Source organism: Pongo abelii, chromosome 3, assembly GCF_028885655.2.
Source record: "Pongo abelii isolate AG06213 chromosome 3, NHGRI_mPonAbe1-v2.0_pri, whole genome shotgun sequence".
In the NCBI taxonomy this organism is placed as follows: domain Eukaryota; kingdom Metazoa; phylum Chordata; class Mammalia; order Primates; family Hominidae; genus Pongo; species Pongo abelii.
The window spans coordinates 3,687,445-3,707,284 of record NC_071988.2 but is presented as its reverse complement, the minus strand read 5'-3'; the positions used below and the strand labels follow the sequence as shown (position 1 = coordinate 3,707,284).

The 19,840-nt window shown below is 56.3% G+C and overlaps 1 long non-coding RNA gene across 1 annotated transcript; it reads right to left on the bottom strand.

Moving 5' to 3' along the window:
* Positions 1 to 6,610: 6,610 nt before the first annotated feature.
* On the bottom strand, positions 6,611 to 17,786 carry LOC129059232 (uncharacterized). Its single transcript, XR_008524970.2, has 3 exons — positions 17,649 to 17,786; positions 16,325 to 16,397; positions 6,611 to 7,375 (listed from the first exon to the last, which is right to left on the bottom strand). It is a non-coding gene; the product is annotated as an uncharacterized LOC129059232 (long non-coding RNA).
* Between the last annotated feature and the right edge of the window lie 2,054 nt (positions 17,787 to 19,840).

Genomic DNA, 19,840 nt, shown 5'->3' with positions numbered 1-19,840 from the left:
ATTAGCTGGGCATGGTGGCGCATGCCTGTTGTCCCAGCTACTTGGGAGGCTGAGGCAGGAGAATCGCTTGAGCCAGGGACGAGAGGGATTTCTGAGATGGGAGGATGTCAGCCACATAGCCTTCCTCATCTGGAAGAAACTGGACAGCATGGTCACTCTTCAAGCAAGGGTTCATGGAGAAGACGGGGCACATAGGCTGCAGCTGGCGAATGCAGAGGAAGGAGGCTGGGGAAGGAAGGGACACTGAAAGCATTTCAGAGCTGATGCCACACCAGAAGCTGCAGAGCGTGAAAACGCAAGAGAGCTGCCTGAAGGGTGGGCTGGTGGGGCAGCCCAGGAGGCCTTGGTCCAGGGCTACCTGTGCGAATCCTCAGAGCCGCTGGCCACCACGGGGCACACGCAGCATCCCATGTGCACGCAGCCAGTGCTTCCGAAGAAAGAACAGAAAACGACAACCAGAGACACGTTCCAAAGTGTCACCAAAGAAGACTTTTCTGAATGGATAGACATGCAATTACAGGATGCAAGGCAGAGTGTCCGACTTCAAATGGTAAATGCAGTGACTTCTAGATGGGATCTGGGTGACTTTATTTCTCTTTCACAGTTTTCTTAATTGCTTGAGTTTTTATAACGAGTAAGTCCCAATTTTACAAAATAAAAAGGAAAGGAAAGAGACAGAGATGGTGAGCTGGTGGGCCCCAGGATGTTTCTCCCCACACTCTGTGGTCACCCTCGAGACAGCCACACAATTGTGGGAAGCTGGAACTCCCAGGCCAGCCTTGGTGCTAAAGTTCTGGGTTGCGCTGACCCAGCTGGGACTGAGCTCTGCATCTCAGAGGCAGCCGGGGATGACCCCACAGCTGTGCACAGGCCACCTCCTTGCTCAGCTGAGCCTCCTCGGGATGCATGCTTCTGCAGAGAGCAGGCTTTCACAATCCTGCAGCAGCAAAACTGTCACCCGGAGGGCAGTGCAAGCATGGGCCTGAGAGTGTCCTGGAAGGAGCTGGGGGAGCCTGGACTCCCCACTCCTAACGGCCCTCAGGTGCTCACGTGTTCTACCTTGGGACACTTTGGCAGAGCCTTGATTTGCTCTTCTGTGATAGGGTTCTCTGGTGATCCTGCATCCGGCCCACCACCTGTTTTTATAAAGTTTTATTGAAATGAAGCCACACCTATTCATTTCTGTAATCTACGACTGTTTTTGCACTGCTGTGACAGAGCTGAGTCATTACAGAGACCAGCTGGTCTGCAATGCCTAGAGTATTTACTATCCAGCCCTTTGCAGAAAAAGCTTGCAGACCCCTGGGCTAGAGACATAGAGTGCCGTCCACACAGGTGGCAGGGAGCAGGTGGTGTGAACAAGGCCACCAGCAAGGACCCCTACAATTCTGGCTACTGAAACACCCCCAAAGATATGCTCCCCTTGGGGCAAGCACAGCCCTGCCCAAGGCTCTTGGAATGCTTCCAGCCTCCCCAGACCTCAGGGCTTCATATGAGACCCTCGCAGAGCTCACGCTGTCGTGGGCAAAGCATGACAGGGCACAGCACCTGCGGGAGGCGGAAGCACCCAAGCTGCCCCCTGCCCTGCCTCGGCCGAATGGGTAGATGGTTCATTTAGCCTCTGCCTGAGTTTCCTCTGTAAGGGGTGGCCTGGATTGAGGATGGGTACCGTTCCTCTCTATGCAGATGTCTTGGGATCTCACGGATACGTGTGAAAACAGAAAAGACACGTTTGTTTCTTGAATGGCTGACCGATGATAAAATTCATCTGGGAAGGTGAATGTCTTTCCCTCTGGATCACAAGCTCGTCTCTCCCCGGACAAATGCTTTGCCTGGGCTCCCGGCCTGTCCTGCTGCCTCCGGCCTCTTCCCAGAACAGTCGCCACTGACCCATTTAGACCTGGTCATTTAGACCCATTTAGATCAGCTCACATCTCTGCTGTAAATCCCCCCTCACACACTAGATCGCACCTCCCTGAGAGCAAAGCCAGACCCTTTAGCGCTCCATGGACAGACCCCACCCCACTGGCCCATCCCTTGGTGTCCCCTGCGCCCTGCCTGCCTTTCCCACAAAGCTCGGAGGCTCGTCCTCCTCCCTGTCCTCCCCCCAGCCCAGAACACTCCCCTCCCCCAGTCTTTCCCACACATCAGTTTCTCAGGGAAGCTGAGTCAGGTGACTGAAAGCCACAGCTGCCCCCTGGCTGTCACTGTCGCTCTCCCCTGTTTATATAGCACATACCACCATTTAACAAATTGCACACCCATATTGTTAACTGTTCATCTCCCCCACTGATGAAGAAGGGTTTAAGTCAGGCTTGCTCCCCATGGAAATCCCAGCTCCTAAGATAGGGCCTGCTATGTGGCAGGGACACATATAGCAGTGATTGATTAATTGATTGATTGAGGAGCATCCCCAGCCTACATTGGACAGACCACAGCTGCATCCTCTGGCCCACCTTTACCAAGCACCCCCCGGCTTGGGGGATACCAGGATCCTGCTGCCTCCATTAAGCTGCCATTTGGTACCTGGATCTGCTCTCTACTGATAAGAACCTTGTAGGATATGGGGACATCTGTCTTCCCAAACTTCCAACAGCTCTGCGCTTGCACAACTCTGAGAATGTCCATCTCCTTCAGTTTTGTGTCCTGGGCACTTCTCCTGCAGTTCCCTAGCCCCAGGCCTACTTACACACTAGTACAAGCCTTGTAGTAGGCTTATGGTAGGTGCTGATGAAGTGTTTACTCATTGGATTGACAGACAGATGCATGGAAGGATAAGTGGATGGGTGGATGGATGGGTGGATGGATGGATGGATGGATGGATTGGTGGATGGATGGACGGATGGGTGGATGGATGGACGGATGGGTGGATGGATGGATGCACGGATGGATGGATGCACGGAAGGAAAGGTAGATGGATAAATGGATGGATGGGTGAGTGGGTGGATAAGTGATGGATGGATGAATGGATGGATAAGTGGATGCATGAATGGATGGATGGATAGTTGAATGGATGGATGAGTGGCTGGATAAATGGATGGATAGATGGATGGACGAATGGGTGGATATGTGGATTGGATGGATGGATGGATGGATGATGAACAGATAAATGAATAGACAGATGGATGGGAAAGGATACAGAAAACAGAGCTGAGACTAGGGCAGGGAAAGAGAAGCACCAAGGGCATAAAATTTAAGGAGGCACCCACTCTCAGGGTCATGCAAGTGTGGTGTTGGTTCCTTCTTACATTTGAACCCTGAATGCCTCTCTTGCCTCACCAAAGCACAAGCCCTGAGAGAAAGGGAAGCTTTGCCTGCAAAGACAAACTTCATTGGCCACAGAGCCTCCCCCAGGTTCTGAGGCCAGGGCATACCCATGGGCTGGGGTCAGTGAGGTGAGCACTAAGATCCACAGCCAGAGCCAGGCCCTCCCCAAATGTGCCCTGCAGAGGCTGAAGCCAGCGAGTCTGTCTGCTGTGATTATGTTTCTTCCTTCCTTTCCCTCACTGCATACATAGTAAATGGTACAAACTGAGTGTACCTGAAATCAAGCAACATAAATAAGAAATACAACTGGGAGGTGATGGACAAGAGGCAGAAGCTGTCTGACCCAGATGCCTCCAATTACCTCGGGGCTGGGATGAGTCTCTCAGCTTGTCCCAGAGTCTCAGACGTGGCTTTCTCAGCCCTCAGCAGGGCTTTCAGCCTGCAGTCTGGAGTGGCTGGAACAGGACCCTGAGAGGAGACAGTGGTGCAGTGCTTCAGACAGCCCTACCTCCATGGAGAGAAGGTAGTGGGCCACCTCTTTGTTACTGCACCAGACAGCTGTGCCATCCCAAAGGCTGTTCTGCACTCACAAGCAGGAATCTGCTGTTTCTTCCTTGTCCAGTGTGCACTTTCCCAAGGAGACCTCTGGCCCAAGCTTAGAATTGCAGAGTTGGGTCCAGGGTCCAGCTGTCCCCTCAGAACAGGAATCCCCACAGGTGGCCAGGGTCCCTGGCCAGCCAAGGCAGCTCATGGCCCTGGAGCCCGCCTCACCATCACAGGTGGGATCTACCTGCTCTTGGACTCCGCCATCTGCCCAACTCCATTCTGTATCCATTTCAGAACTCCCGGGACTGTGCTAGAGCCACCCGAGAGAGCCTGAGTCCTGGCCTTGGCTACTGGGGAGCCCCAAAGCCCCAGTTAGCATATCAGGCCCCAGTCAGCCTTCACAACTGCCCTGTGCCGGTGGCACTTATGGAGTGGGATCCCCCCAGGGCAGGACCTAACCCAAGTCCCTGCCACTCCACCCCCTCTACACTCAGCCCAGCATTGGACTATCCCTGCCTCCATCCTCCCCCGTAACCACCATCAGCAGCCCTCACTTACGGTGCCATCTTGGCCCCTTATGGAGCCCCGAGGAGCTGCAGTCTTTTAGGGCAACAGGTCGGCATCGGCATGGGCCAGACGGTCCCGGAGGAGGTGGAGGGAAGGCCCATGTCCGGCCACCACCTGTTCTCTGTGTCAACAGCAGAGGAGCATCAAGGGAGCCTCCCAGGGAGGTGGCCAGGCTTGCCCTTAGAGACCTGACCCCTCACTGCCTGGGGATGGGACACCCTAGCAAGCCACAGACATTAACAGTGGATTATGAGGCCCACACAGCTACAGACAGCTGGTCCCACGGATGCTCACACCGGCTGAGAGCCTTGGGGCAGCCACCCCAAAGGAGGGAGGATCAGCCGCAGGAGAGGGGACGGTCAGCTCCAGGGGAGGGAGAATCAGCCCCTGGCGAGGGAGGGGGACAGCCCTGGGGAAGGGAGGATCAGCCTCAGGGGAGGAAGGGGGACAGCCCTGGGGGAGGGAGGGAGGATCAGCTCCAGGTGACTGAAGACCCATGGCCTCCTTCAGGTGCTGCCCAGAACCGGGGCTCCTTATCCAGCTGGGGGAAGAGCTCCATTTGGACCCTTCTGTCTTCAGGAGGTAGTGGGGACAGACTCAGTGACAGGGTAGACAGGTGAGGGTGCAGGGAGAACAAGAAGAGCCCCAGCAACTGCAGGGCAGCCAGACTCTGAGGGGCCACAAGTCCAGTTGCCCCAGGCACCGGCTGCCTTGGCACATTGTGAAAGGCTGAGTGTCTCCCGACTCAGAGAAGCTGGTCACGAAGACACCAGAGCCAGCAGAAGGGATCATGTGCCACCCAGCATCTCTGCAGGAGAACGGGTCACTCGGGCCCTGGCCCTGGGTGCCCATCAAAGAGAAGGAAGCCGGGCAGCTATGGGTGGACGAGTGTCCCCAGGCAGATGGAGTGGTCCTGCCCCCACCATCCTCAAATGAAAGGGTCATCAGACTTGGGTTTGAGGAAGACCATGCTGCCTGTGCTGCACATCGGAGGGGCCAAAGTGAGAGTGAGACTCAGGTGAGTGGTGGGGTCACAGAGAGGAAGGGGTGGGGCAGGCCTGTGTCCTCACAGGACCCCGTGGGGTGTGGCATTACCCTGCTCCACAGACCTCAAGACCCAGGGCCAGAAGCAGTGAGCGACCACTCACGGTCACCACCAAATACAAACCGCAGGGCAGGCTTCAGACCCAGCACCCATGCACCACGCCCCACACTCTTCTCGTGGGCTGGAGTCAGGGTCTCCAGGGGAAAGGTCACACTCTCCTCGTGGGCTGGAGTCAGGGTCTCCAGGGGAAAGGTCACACTCTCCTCGTGGGCTGGAGTCAGGGTCTCCAGGGGCAAAGTTCACACTCTCCTCGTGGGCTGGAGTCAGGGTCTCCAGGGGTAAAGGTCACATTCTTCTCATGGGCTGGAGTCAGGGTCTCCAGGGGCAAAGGTCACATTCTTCTCATGGGCTGGAGTCAGGGTCTCCAGGGGCAAAGGTCTTGGGGAGCAATGGGCTCCCCAGCCTAGCGGTGCACCTGCTTTCATGCTGCCTTCCCAGATGCTGTGGCCATGCGGGTGGGGCCTCTCCTTCCAGGACCTGGCCTGGGGAGGGGACTGAGCTTTCAGGATCCCCTGTTTACGGGTACCTTAGCCAGGGAAGAGCTCTCAGGGCACCCCAGAACTGCCCAGAGCTGCAGAAATGACCAGATGGGGAGCAGATGTTCCAGAACCGCAGAGGACGAAGTCTTGGCCGTGCCAGGTTCTGCACAGGTGGGCAGCCAGGACCGGCACGTGGACAGAGAAGCCTCAGTCAAGGAGGGACTGCAGAACCTGCCAGAACCTGCCAGAACCTGCCGGGACCTGCTGGAATCTTCATTCTCCCTGGAGGCTGGGTCTGGCCAGGTCCACTCCTCCCAGTGGACTGGAATTGCCTGCGGCCGAACTGCTCACTGCTATGGGCAGCAAAGAGCACTTTGGAGCTGCCAGAGGTGGCTAAGGACAGATGCCATGCCAGGGGCCTCAGTTTCCTCCTGAGAAAATGGGAGTAATAACCCTGCTCGCATGCTGTAGGAGGATGCGAGGTAGCGCTGGTGGGAGATGCAGGCAGGGCTACTCAACTTCCCTCCACCTCCTCCCCACTCAGGGCCTCAGTCTCCCCACCTGCAACTGAGGAGCCTGGACTAGACCGTTTTAGAAGGAACTCCTGTCTGGGACTCATTTATTCAACCACATATTCCATTCTTTTGAGAAGTATTTATTAAGACAATTTTGTTCGCAGACCCCACAGCCAGTGAGGGGAGGGCTTCCTGGTCTCCAGGAGAAGACAGGTGAGCAAGTGAGCAGCTCAGGAGCCTCAGCGGACAGAGTGGCTGTGCTGGGAGGGCAGGCAGGCCGAGGAAGGGCGGAGATTTAGTGGGTGGTGTGCTTGGAGGTCACGGGAGAGGTGTCTCTGCAGAGGGCAACAGGAGGCGTGGAATCGGGGAGGGGACGGCAGGTGCAAAGGCCCTGGGCAGAGGCATTGGGCCAGGCACACTCCCTAGATTCACAGATGCTCCTTCCCCTGGTGAAGGCTGGAACCCCTGGCCAGGTCTGGGTCGGGGAGACCCGAGGAGGCACAGTAGCCAGTCGAAGTTTTATCCAGAGCATGAGGGGCGGCCCCTGTGAGTGTCAGCTGGGGGCGGCGGCGGATGGTGTCTGCCTTCCCCTCTCAAAGGCCTCTCTGGCTGTCTTCGGGACCACAAGCAGAGTGGGAGTCCTGGGCCAGGGCCAGGCCATGGGAACAATCTGGGGAACAGTCAGCGTGACTTGTGCCAAGCTGACGGCCAACGAGGTGAGACTCAGATGGCTTCGAGAACAAAGTCCGCCTGCAGACCCGGACGCATCAAAGCAGATTCTGGGGTTCTGGGCCGAGCCCCTGGACAGGTGGTAGGGCCGGACCTGAGATGAGGCAGAGAGCAGAAGAAACCAGCGTCCATCTACACGTGCTCAGGTTGTGGTGCCTGTCAGATACCTGCTGGAGGAAACGAGGGATTCTGCACAGAATTCTTTAGGGATTCTTACCAACAAGCAGGAGACAGACGGGCCCTGGGACCCAGGCCAGCACTCTGCAAACTGTTCTACAGACCTGGGGAGTCCACGGGAGAGGGCAGTGCTCAGGGTGGCCCAGGGCCTCTGTGCACAGAGGGGAAACTGAGGCTTAAAGGGGAGGAACTGTTAGCTAAAGGTCACAGAGCTGGCCCTGGAGCCCAGACTCCCCCTCCCAGGTCTGCCCCCATGACCTGCAGTGAGTGCACATGCACTCAAGCACAAGCACACATATGCACACACGCACAGGCGTACAAGCACACACATGCACACAATGCACACGCATATAAGCACACGCATGCACACACGCACATGCACACAAGCACACACATGCACACACACACATGCACAAGCACACACATGCACACATGCACACATGCACACATGCACACGCGTACAAGCACACACGCATGCACAAGCACACATATGCACAGATACGCACACACTATGCAGCCTTGTTCCCGGCAGCCAACGGCCCCCACCCCCTGGTGTACCGCGTTCGTTTCGTCCCGCAGGCCTCACCCGCCCATCAGTGCCTCTTCAATGCTGGAAGATGCCAATCTCTGCCTTGAGAGGGCTTGGAGCACTTCATTTCCCTTTGCCTCCTCCCTCTGACCCACCAGCTGCTCGCCTTTACTGGTGCACCCAAGAACGCTAGGCACAGCAGCAGCTCCAGGTGCAGCAGTGCAGGGGGTGAATTCAGACAGGCCCCTCCCTCCAGCCACTGGGTCAAGCCCCAGGGAGGAGAGGTCCCTGCCTGGGGCCACGGAGGGGAAGGACAGCAGAAGGAACTGAATGGAAACCCAAGGCTCCACCCCTGCCCCCACCTCAGTAACCCTGGCCCTTCGGGCGAGAAGCATACCCTGGTATTTATAATGGATTTTCCACATCCTTTGATGTCTTGCAAAACATAATAACACGGAGAGTCATTTTTCAAAAGCAAGTAGGCTGAAGTTCGCTGAGAGGGGTCTGCCACCAATTTACTCAAAAGCAAGCCTTTCTTTTCCCCAAGTCGCCCTCTCAAGGGTCGCCAGTGCAGAAGCTCAAGGGGCAAGGTGGGCCAGGACCTGTAGGCGGGAGAGCTGCTCAGGCCAGGAGCTGGCTCCAGGGCTCAACCCAGCAGCCACGACAAACTCTGCATTTAAATACGGATGAAAATGAGCACCTTCGGGATGCTCCTGAATCCCCGGGATTCCCCAGGGAGGGTGCTGCCTCCAGAGCCTCCAACCCCGTGGGGAAGGGCAGGGGAAGCACAGTGCCCTGCGGGTCCTGCCCCCGCCCACTACCTGGAAGTGGGCCCAGCTAGGAGCCGGGGAGCGTCAGGCAGAGCCACCCTGCTCAAGCCCTCTGCTTCCCACTGTGAGCTCCCTGAGACCTGGCGGGAGGCTCAACATCCGTGTGGGCAAACAGTGGTGAAGGCAGCGGTGACGGCCGGAGAGACGACATTCGCTTTTACTTTAGTGAGCACCAGCTAATAGCAAAAGAGAGGAAGATACTGCAACTGTTCAGTAATTGATTAACCGGTGTAAAGCAAACTGGTGAAGTGACTTACGTCGTTGGTTTAAAAGAGCAAAGACACGCTACTATACTAACTTTTGAGTTTGTCGGTTTGTAGGGGAAGGAGAACGATGAAAAACTCTAACCTCACTAAGCTCCGGGCGCTGGGCAGCCGTGACCACAGAGCTGGTGCACACAGGCTGGCACTGTGGGGCAGCCCCTCTGCCTGCCCTGCCCACGCACTGCCATTCCACAGTGTACAGATGGGGAAACTGAGGCACGGTACAGGGACATGGTTTCCCCCTTCATGGAGCCAGGACCCATTTCTTTCTCCACCTGGAAAGGCGGGCAGCAGGAAAACACCACACACCTCTGCTTTGAGATAAAGAGATAAAGCTGCCGGCTGCTGGCACTGCCAGGAAAGGCAGCCCCAGCACTCCAGGCCCCTCCACAACGTGCTGGGTGGCTCCCCATGGAGGGCTACCGAGTAGAGTTCCTTCTGAGCATTTGGGTTGGGTGGGGTGGCAGAGGGGACAGGTCAGAAGGCGAGGCCGGGCCCAGCCACGTCTTCCATCCATCTTGGAGGCAGAAAGAGGCCACTTCCAAAGCTCCTGGGGTCTGAGGCCATGTGAGAGACGCTGGCCATAGAGCAGCAGATGCCAGGCCTCTCCCTGTCTGCATGCAGGGATGCCGGAGTGCAGAGCCAGGACCAGCTCTGTACAAATAAGTAACAGTCTAGGTATCAGACCTGCCCCATAAGGAAGTGGCCACCCCATGTGGGAGTTCCCTGTCCCTGGAAGGGTCCAAACAGAAACCACGGGACCCCATCTCAGAGGAGCTATGTGCAAACATTTGCTCTATGTGAAATATATTTGTTATAGTACTTAACCTTAAAATGGACGGAACGGCCGGCACATCGTGACAGGGAGCACCTTGAGGTCGTTGTGCTCAGTGGAATAAGCCGGTCACAAAAGGACAAATCCTGCAGGAGTCTATCGTACGAGGTCCCTAGAGTCAAACTCATAGAGACAGAGAGAAGGGCGGGTGCCAGGGGCTGCGGGAAGGGGGGCGGCTGGCTTTTAAAGGGGACAGGGTTTCAGTCTGAGAAGATGAAAGGCTCCATGGTTGGAGGGTACTGAGGGCTGCGCAGCAATGTGAATGTGCTTAGTGACACTGAACTGTGCATGTAAAATGGTTAAAATGCTAAGTTTTATGTCATGTTATCAATTACATTTTTAAGAATGCATCCATCATCACCCACCCATGCTGCGAATGAGAGACGCTGTCCCTGCTTTCGAGACTTATGATCTGAGGGGAGAGGCAGCCTGGAAAGTGGCAATTAGGATGCCCAGAGGGGAGAGAGAGCAGCAAGGATGGAGGGTGTCCTGGGAGGACACAGAAGAGGAACCAAGAGCGGGGCGGGCTCCTAGGAAGGAGTGAGTGCCAGTCCCAGGTCGGAGTAAGGGGCCACTCTGGCAAAAATCACATCAAAAAGCCCAGAGGAGACAGAAGCTGCACATTTGGGGACCTGAAAGCAAACCCGGAGGGCCAGTGTCACAAGCAGAATGGGCAGAGGGGGAGAAAGCCTCATCCCAGAGCATCCACACCTTGGAAAGGAGGTGCCCCTGGGAACCAGGCAGGTCCACGCTGCCTTCCCACCTAACAAAGGAAAAAAATGAACAAACCCCAGCTCCCGAGGGGCCAGGCCCTGGGCACTCAATTCCCCAGCATCTCCTGACTCAGTCCTCAAGATCCCCCCAAAAACGCCCATAACAGTGGGTATATTACACCCATTTTACAGACGAGGAAACTGCAGCTTGACGGAGGTGAGCTCCGCCTCGACGCAGGAACTGTTTTATGACAGTGCAGTAGAATTTTAAAACATAAGAACATGCGATCAGGCGTGCACTGTGCCATCCACGCTGACCGAGATGCGTTGACTTCTCATAGCACAGATTCCTCTACTGACTCTAAACCCAGGAGTTTCTGAGCCCTCAGCCCTAAACCAGAGCAGCCACTCTGAGCTGAGTGTCTCCTCTGCATCCGGCACGATTTCAGACTTGACGGGGGTGCAGAGAAAATGTGAGGCGTCACATCCGCCCCTCAAAAACTGACATTTTAAATGAGAGGTGCAGAGTCTCCTGTGTGGGAAAAATTGGAAGAATCGTCGGACTGTTGGTTTAAAATGGCCCCTGGTCCACGGTTCCCCATCTCAGGGCTTATAAGAGAACAAGGCTCACAGAGCACTGGAAGCTAGGACAGGTATGCATGTGTGTCGCCTACAAAGTGATTCCAAACGCAGTGAGGCAGAGAGACGGAACCAGCCCGCCAGGATGAACACAGGGAAGGAGGTGCTTCATCTCCTCTCTCGTGTCCCAAAATAGAAAAATGCTTTTCCCCACCAGAAGACAGGGTCTGCCTCCTATGCACTGATACTGCCTTCTCTTCCCACTCATCAGTCTTCAAAACCCACCGGGAGTGGGGACAGTTGAGCTGGAGGTGAGCCCAGCACTCAGAAGGCAGCATCCTGCCCTGGACCAGGGCCCTGTTAACACTGGGTATAGAGCAGGCGTTTTGTCTGACACTTCATCCATTCAGTGGGTAGGGAAACGGGGCTCCTGGAAAGAGACAAACCAGAAATGTCTCTCCCAGGAGCTGTGCACACCAGGCCACCCCTGCGGAGTCTGAGGAAGGGGTTAGACTGTCAGCCCGGCCGCTTGGGCTGAGGGCCATCCACTCCTCCGAAGTGTGGGTGAAACCTGAGTGGGTGGACCCTTTCTCACCTGAGGATGAGGAAGAGGAAACACAGCAACCAGGGCCTTGGAAAAATGCGGCAGGACGAATCAAACACAACTGGATCGCAAAGGCTGGGAGGGAGGGTGCCCCATGGAAATGATTTCTCCAGCCGCCCGCCCGAAAGGTATTTTTAGCAACTGTCGCGTGCCCACCATGGGCAAGTCAGGCTGATGAGAAAGACAGCGGGAACTGGGGAATGGAATGATGGCAACGAAATAAAACCACGCGAGGATCAAAACTGCCTGGGAACAGAAACATACAGAACTGATGCTGAAGAAGACAAAATATGTGACGTGGAGAATGAAATGGGGAAGGAGGGAGCCCGGGCGTGGCGGGAAGGGGAGGGGAGCCGGGCAGCAGGTGCACCCCAGAGGAAAGAGAGGCAGGATGGGGAGCAGGTGAGGAGAAGGAGGAAGCACTGAACTTTCCTGAGCTGCGGAGGCGGGCGGGGTGGGGGGTGGTTTGGGGACAAACCAAGTTCCCAGTAACTTGAAGAAGTGCACTTCAGAGGACCAGGCCTCACGCAGCTCCAGCTGAGTTTGTGAGCCCAGTGATGCAGCAGCACCCTGGCCTCCATGCCTGGAAGGAACATGTTGGTGCCAGACCACCTTTCCCATTCCTGAAGGTCACAGAAGGGCCTTCTCAAATCAATGGGCAGACAATGCTATCCTCAGGAACAACTTTGAAAAGCTCACTTGAACATGAGCCCCAAACCCTGAGGGATGAATAGAAGCTAAGAATTCAAGACTAGGGAAGTTACTGGGACCCCAGACTCAAGAATCAGGCTGTCACTGGTGCAGGGTAAGGGCAAGGAGGATGAGGGATGGTGGGGAGTTCTGCCCCCAGGGCTTCCCCGCCCTGCTTTTCTTGGGCTTGGTTCCTTCCTTGGTTCTACAAAATGTGCTTTGGACCAATCAGTGAAACGATATTAAATTGTCCATTTTGTAGGTTAAAATTCTATAGGGTTCAACCTAATACTTGGCTTTGCAGTTCAGAGAGACTCTCTTTCCGCTTCTGATTCTTCAGCATTGTACCTGGCACCAGAGCCTTCCACATGCCAAGCTGTTGCAGGCTGGGCCCCCATCCAGGAGCAATTACTGAACGAAACATTTCTTTTTTCCCTTAAAAAGAAAAAGACTCATGCGAAGCCACACCATGCCACTGTTATTGCCAAGGTGCTTGAGCGATGATTTTCCACATGCTTGTGGCTGTAACTTACATTTAATGACATGAGTCAGGGGCTTGTTTCTGCACCAGAAGACCAATAAGCCTCCTGGTGACAGATAGGGTCTGTCACCCCATTTGTCAAACTCTACGTCATGTCATCTCATGATATTCCCAATGATGCCTTAGAGTCGCCATATGCAGAAAGGCCTCCATAGTACGCAGTTGAGTGTGAAACATATGGAGAGAGTAAAAGGCTGTGCTAATGTCTGCTGGAGTCAACGATTCCTAAGTGGAGGGTCTGTGCCATTTTGCTTTTCTTTCTTTCTTATAATTTTCTGCAGATTCTTCATTTTCTACAGGGCATGTCTCACTCCGTTCAGCTTTCTGTAACAAAATACCATAGACTGGGTGGCTTATAAACAACAGGAATCTATTTCTCTCAGTTCTGGAGGCTGGAAGTCCAAGATTAAGGTGCCTGCAGATTTGGTGTCTGGTGAAGCCACCTCCTCATGGACAGCTGTCTTTTTGCTGTGCGGCACGTGGTGGAGGGGGTGAGGGGTCTCTCCTGGGCCTCTTTCATAAGGGAACTAATCCCATTCATGACCTAATTGCCTCCCCTCCTCCTAGTATCATCAGCCTAGGGACAAGGATTCACCTCCCCTCCTCATAGCGTCATCAGCCTGGGGACTAGGATTTCAACATCTGAGCTTGGGGGACAGAAACAGCCCGTAGCGAAGCATGTGCATTTTTATCATGGAAAATGTGTTTTATAATTTGAATCCGCATTTTGTCTAGATTATGGCATAGACACCGGGGGTCCCCACCTGGTCCCCAGCACTGGCGGCTGCACCGTCGCCAACTCCTGGGAGTGAGGGCTGACAACTTGCAGCCACTCCATTCCCCAGATACCTGAGTCTGAGCACAGGGAGCTGCTGCTCCTGGGGAGCCGTCCTCCCACCAGTGAAGGCCTCGCCAGTGACTGACCACTTGGAGGCACAGAAGGCGTCCCCTGGCCTCAGGGAGGGCCCACCCCAGGGTGCAGCTCCCACTCCGGAGCACCTGTGGGGGACCAGACCATGGTGCAACTCGAGCTGAGGTAACCTCCTTGCCCAGCCCCTTCACCCACCCGGTCCTGCTCCCCACCCTCTGTCCTGAGGAAACCCCAATAAATCATGTGATGTGATGAGAATTATGTCACCGCCACAGGACTGCTGTGAGAATCGTGAAGTAAAGGGGCTGCCACCTGGTACACTGAGGGGCTCACCAAACTCCAGTGTCCCGGCACTGTGGGGCTCCAGCCGGCCAGGCATCCGATAGGCAGCGCCTTGGCATTCCAGAAGGGCGGCTGTGAACCTGGGGTTCAGAGCCTGAACACTGGCAGAGGCGTCTGCACCCTAGACTGAGCCAGGTGCCGGGGCAGAGCACAAGCAGCCTGCCCTCCCTCCAAGACTCCGATTCCCCTTTCCTTGTCAGTGGGAACCCGGGTCCCAGGCTCTCTGCGGAGCCCTATGCTCATCGGTTGCAAAATACCTTAGTCGGCGCCCTGTTTCTGTCAGGCCCAGGCTCTGGGGACAGCAGGGGTGGGAGAGGGCACTGGGTGCTGGCCAGGGCAGTGCACACAGTTGTCTGTCCTGGCCAAAGGGCAGTGACCCTGTTCCCACCACAGGCTGCCCTGGCAGGCAGGCAGACCGCCAGGAGACCCCAGGCCCTGCGCCTGATGTCTGCTCTGGAAGTCGGTCTGCATTTAGTTTTGGGTTTAACAAACATTTTTAACCCCATCATTTTCAACGAGTGTAAGATTCAACGAGTTGGAAGTTCTATTAAAAAGAGGCTCAAAATTACTACAGAAACTAAAGGACAGGGTTTTAAAAATAGCAACTGGTGAGAAAAATGACAAATGCCGCACATTTGATGGGGTGAGTCATCTCCCGGCGGCGCCATCCTCAGCCACGCCCGAGTGAAGGGCTACGTCTGACGCTGTCCTCAGGGACCAGCTGGACAGGGACGCGCTTCTCTATGTGTGGGGAGAGGCGGGTGTGGGCGGCTGGCACTGGCTCCCCGACGGCAAACCAAGGAGCTCAAAGGCCAGGCAGGGACAAGGGGCTGCTGAGGAAACTTCCAGGGCTTCTCAGGTCCAGGCTGACCAGGTTTACACACCAGAAAGTGAGGGCCCCACGCAGGGCAGGGATCCTCGGCCAGGGCGAGGTGGGCAGGGCAGGGCTGCCCCATGTGGACATTCATTCATTCCTACCTGCGCTCGCCACACATTCATTCATTCATTTCCACCTGCACCCATCACACATCCATTCCTTCCCACCAGCGCCCACCACATTCATCCCTTCCCCCCAAGCCTGCCACACATTCATTCATTCGTTCATTCCCACCGGCGCCCACCATTCATTCACTCCCACCCGCGCCCATCACATATTCATTCATTCATTCCCACCAGCGCCCATCACACATTCATTCCTTCCCGCCGACGCCTGCCACACATTGATTCATCCCACCGCACCCGCCACACATTCATTAATTCATTCCCACTGACGCCCACCATTCACTCCCAGCTGCGCCCGCCACACATTCATTCATCTTACCCACCCCCGCCACTGCCACAGACCCCAAGACTCCCGGGGAAGGACATACCCTCAGAGAATGCGGGCATGGAGTTCCCAGGAGTCCCTCACTCTCTGTGGAGAGAAAAGCTCTGGCTCACAGTCCAAAGGGCCTGACCCATCTCCTGCTCAGTGGAGGCACCTCAGAAACTTCTGGAAGGTTCCTGCCCTAGAAAGCTCACCTTTTTTGGCCTCTCTGAGGCTTCAGGAAATGCTGCTGCCCTGACCCTTCAAGACCTTACTCTGAACCAAGGCAGTGTTCTGACCTGGGGAGCCTGCACCATCCTTCCCCCTGCATCCCAGCACCCCCGGGGCCCAGCACGAGCACGGCAGCAACAGAGGCAGCTTCAGCGAGGACCCTCCAGAGGGTGGGAGAGAGCATCTGGGAAATCAGCCCCGGAGGAGCGTCCAGAATAGCGCAGAGAGGCACCTGGTCAGACTCCACAGGGCACAGGATGCCCACCAGCCTGGCCTGGCCCATCCCATCCTGGGGCATCCCACCCGGCCTGGGCTGACCCTCGATCCCAGTCCCGGAGCTGCCTTAACAAAGACCCACAAACTGGGAACTCAAACAACAGGAATGTTTTCTCTCCCAGTTCTGGAGGCCAAAGTCCCAGATCAAGGCGTCAGCCTGACGGTGCTGCCTCTGGGGGCTCCGCAGAAGGCTGCTTCCTGCCTCTTCCAGCTGCACCCTTCTAGCTTCTGTCACTGTCTCCACACAGCCTCCGCCCCTGTGTGCGTCTCCGCTCGTTTCTGATAAGGAATATGTCCCTGGATTTCGGGCCCATCCACAATGGCCTTACCTCAAGATCCTTCACTTTATAGCAGCTGCAGAGATGGCTTTTCCAAATAAGGTCGCATCCGCAGGACCTGGGGCTGGAGATGTACTCATATCATTGAGGACCACCATTCAACCCCTTCCAAGCCCCTAGGTCTCCTCGGGCGGCCGAGCTTCCCCAGCACCCGCCACCTGGAGCGTCCTCCCAGAAATGTCAGAGTCTCTCCCCTGAGGGGCTCCCCCATCCCGCCTGCCCAAGGTCCACCCAGTCCCACTTAGGGCCAGGGGTTGAACTTTGTCCAGGAGTGGCCTCCCGCTCTGGTGGGGCAGGATGTGTCCCCGCCCCAGCCCAAGGTGTGCCAAGTCCTCACCTCCCCATGACAAACACCCAGCAAAGAGGCAGTGAGTGTGGCATGGGGGTGGGCCTGTGTGCCGCTCAGCTCTGCTCCTCCCCATCTGTGCAACCTTAAGCAAGTGCCTGCACCTCTCTGAGCCTCTGTCTGTCCCTCTGTGGAATGGCATGACCAGAGCAGTTCACCCACCTCCGAGGTGTCAGCCTGTCTGTGAGAGTCAAATAAGGCCGGAGTACCTGGCAGCCGGGCACCTCACTCAGTCCACAGCTGTTGTGATTAACCTGTGCTGCATCCAGGGGATAGGCCTCCCAGGGCAGTGGGGAAACCCACACCCCGTACACAAATCAGCCCCATGCCCCGGCAACAGAGCAGGTCACAGGGAGGGGGAAGGGCTGGGCAGGCCGCCCCAGGACCCCCACGTCTTTGCTGAGCCTGGAGGAGGAGGAAGAGGGCATTTCCTGTGGGAGCGTGGGGTTAGGGTAGGCAGGGAGAAGCCTCAGGCAGAGAAAGGTCACCTGGCTGACCATCCAGGGACCATGTGCCCTGGGCCTCCTCTGGCTTGTGGGGAATTTCAGCCCTCACCCTCAGGGCAGTGGAAAGCCAGGACAGCCGTTGGGCTTCCAGCTGCTGGAGGGGTGCAGAGGAACCGCCCTGCACATGTCCCAGCAGGAGACCACCTGGCCTGAAGGAGGGGCTGCCAGGCCTGGCTGTGTCATCTGGAGAAACCAGGCCTGGAATGCTCCAGCCCCCTCCGGCAGGCAGGGGTGAGTGAATACCGCACCTGTCCCGCCTGCCTGCACGGGGTGGCTTTTATCTGGAGAAAGCCCTTGGCCCCATGCAGACACACTCAGTACCCCCTGCCCCACCCTGATGTCCTTCCCTTAACGCGGGCCTGGAACCCACAGAGGGTCTGGAATCCGCAGAGGGTCCAGCCAGCTCTGGAACTAAACTAATATGGAGAAACCCCCCAACCCGAAGGACAGAGACCAAATAAACCTTCAGAGGAGGGTAGAAGAAGGAGGCAATGGCGCTTCTGTGGGGCAGCCTGGAAAGTAATCCTCTCTCCCGGGCACACGGCATCCTGACCGTGGGACAAGAAGGCGATGCCTGGAGAAGAGCACAGAGCACGTGAGAGCCCCGGAAACCCGCGCAGAGCACGCGAGAGTCCTGGAAACCGACCCACACAGAGCACGCGAGAGCCCCGGACACCCGCGCAGAGCACGCAGTAGTCCCGGAAACCGACACACGCAGCACGCGGTAGTCCCTGAAACTGACTAACTTGCGGAGCAAGCGAGAGCCCCGGAAACCGACCCGCGCAGAGCACGCGGGAGCCACCGCTTCATTCCACGCACCACCCACTTGCTGGGCGTTTTCAGAGTTCTAAAAACCCAAGAAGGAAAAAGATTGGAAGAGGAGGTGAAGATGTCCCAGAAAGTGCAATAAAAAGGTACCGAGATAAAGCGCAGAGACAAAGGAAAGACCGAAGCGCTACCGGGAGGCCCGGCCGCCAGGAAAAGGAGTTGTAGAAAGTTCCAGAGAGTGGGAAAAAATGGAAGGGAAAATGGAAGGTGCCCAAGCAAGATTTACGAGAACACTTCCCAAAGCTCAGGCCAAGCAAGTCCATCTGGATGCCTTGGAGTCCCTCGCCCTGGGCAGGGGGCCCACGTTTAGCCTTCTGGTGCTGTTTTCATAAACGAGGCTCGGCCGCTTCCCGGCCTGCAAAGCAAAGCCTGCGCACCACAAAGGACGGGAGCACAAAGGCATAGATTTTCTTTTCTCTCTCTCGCTCTTTTTTTTTTTTTTTTTTTTTTTTTTTTTTTGTGACGAGGTATCACTCTGTCACCCAGGCTGGAGTGCGGTGGTGCAATCTTGGCTCACTGCAGCCTCCGCCTCCCAGGCTCAAACAATCCTTCCACCTCAGCCTCCTCAGTAGCTGGGACTGCAGGCACATGCCACCGCAACCAGCCAATTTTTGTATTTTTAGTAGAGATGGCGTTTCACCATGTTGCCCAGAGTGGTCTCGAACTCCTGAGCTCAAGCCATCCACCTGCCTCGGCCTCCGAAAGTGCTGGGATTACAGGCGTGAGCCACTGTGCCTGGCCTTTATGATTTTCTTAACATTTTCTCTTCTCCAACTTACTTTATTGTAAGAACACAGAATATAATACATGTAACAGACAAAATATATGTTCATCAACTGTGCATGTTAAAGGTGAGGCTTCCGGTCTGCTGGAGGCTATTAGTGGTTACGTCTGGAGGGAGTCCAAAGTTACATGCAGACTTTTTACTGCTTGGAAGGTGGGCCCCCCTAACACATACACACATGGACACACACACACCTGGTTTTGTTTCACTGGAGAAACTGACATACATAGAAAATAAGCAAATGAGAGATGGGCAGTTCGCTCCAAGGGAAACAAGATCAGGAAAGAAAGGGACTGAGCATTGCACAGTGGAACAGCTGAGTCCTGTCTGAGCCAGGCAGGTCTAAGCAGCCCATGCTCCTTGGGGGGCCCTTGGCCAGCCTCCTCGTCCCCACGGACGGCTTTGTCCCCAGGGGAGCCACGTGTGGGTGACTCAGGAATAGCAGCTGAGTCACCGTCACGGTCCCAGGCCGCCCCCTCTCTGCCCCTCTCTGCTGTTTCCAGGGCCTCTTCCCTCCCCTTCCTCCACATGACGTTCTCAGCGTTGGCCGCCGTGGCGTCTGCCCCAGGCTAACTGATTTGACCCCATGGCTTTGAGACTCCCGGCCCCTCCCTGGTCCGCCCTCTTCCCATCTTGTCTCTCTCTTGTGCCTTCTTCCCGTCCGCCCTCCTTCCAGAGCTGAACCTCCCGGGGGTCCTCCACCTGGAGCCCCGTGCCCACAAACCTCAGCTTTCCTAATCCCACCTGAGCCCCTCTTCCCTCCCAGGCCCTCTGGCTCCTCCACGGCCTGCTCTCCTGGGGCCTGGCCTCCTCCTTCTCCCTCCCCTCCCTCCCACTCAACTTCCAAGCCACATCTTGCCAGCCCCTCCCTCCTCCCACCCCATGCCATCAGTCACAAGGCCCCAGGTGCCCCCTAAGCCACTCCTCTCCCGCTGTCTTCCAGCCTCTTCCCTGAGCACCAGCACCCTGCGGAAGGAGCTGAGCTCCTGCTTCCAGCCCCTCCTGCACTCCTCATCCCCCACAGTCCTAGGCTTTGAGTCCAA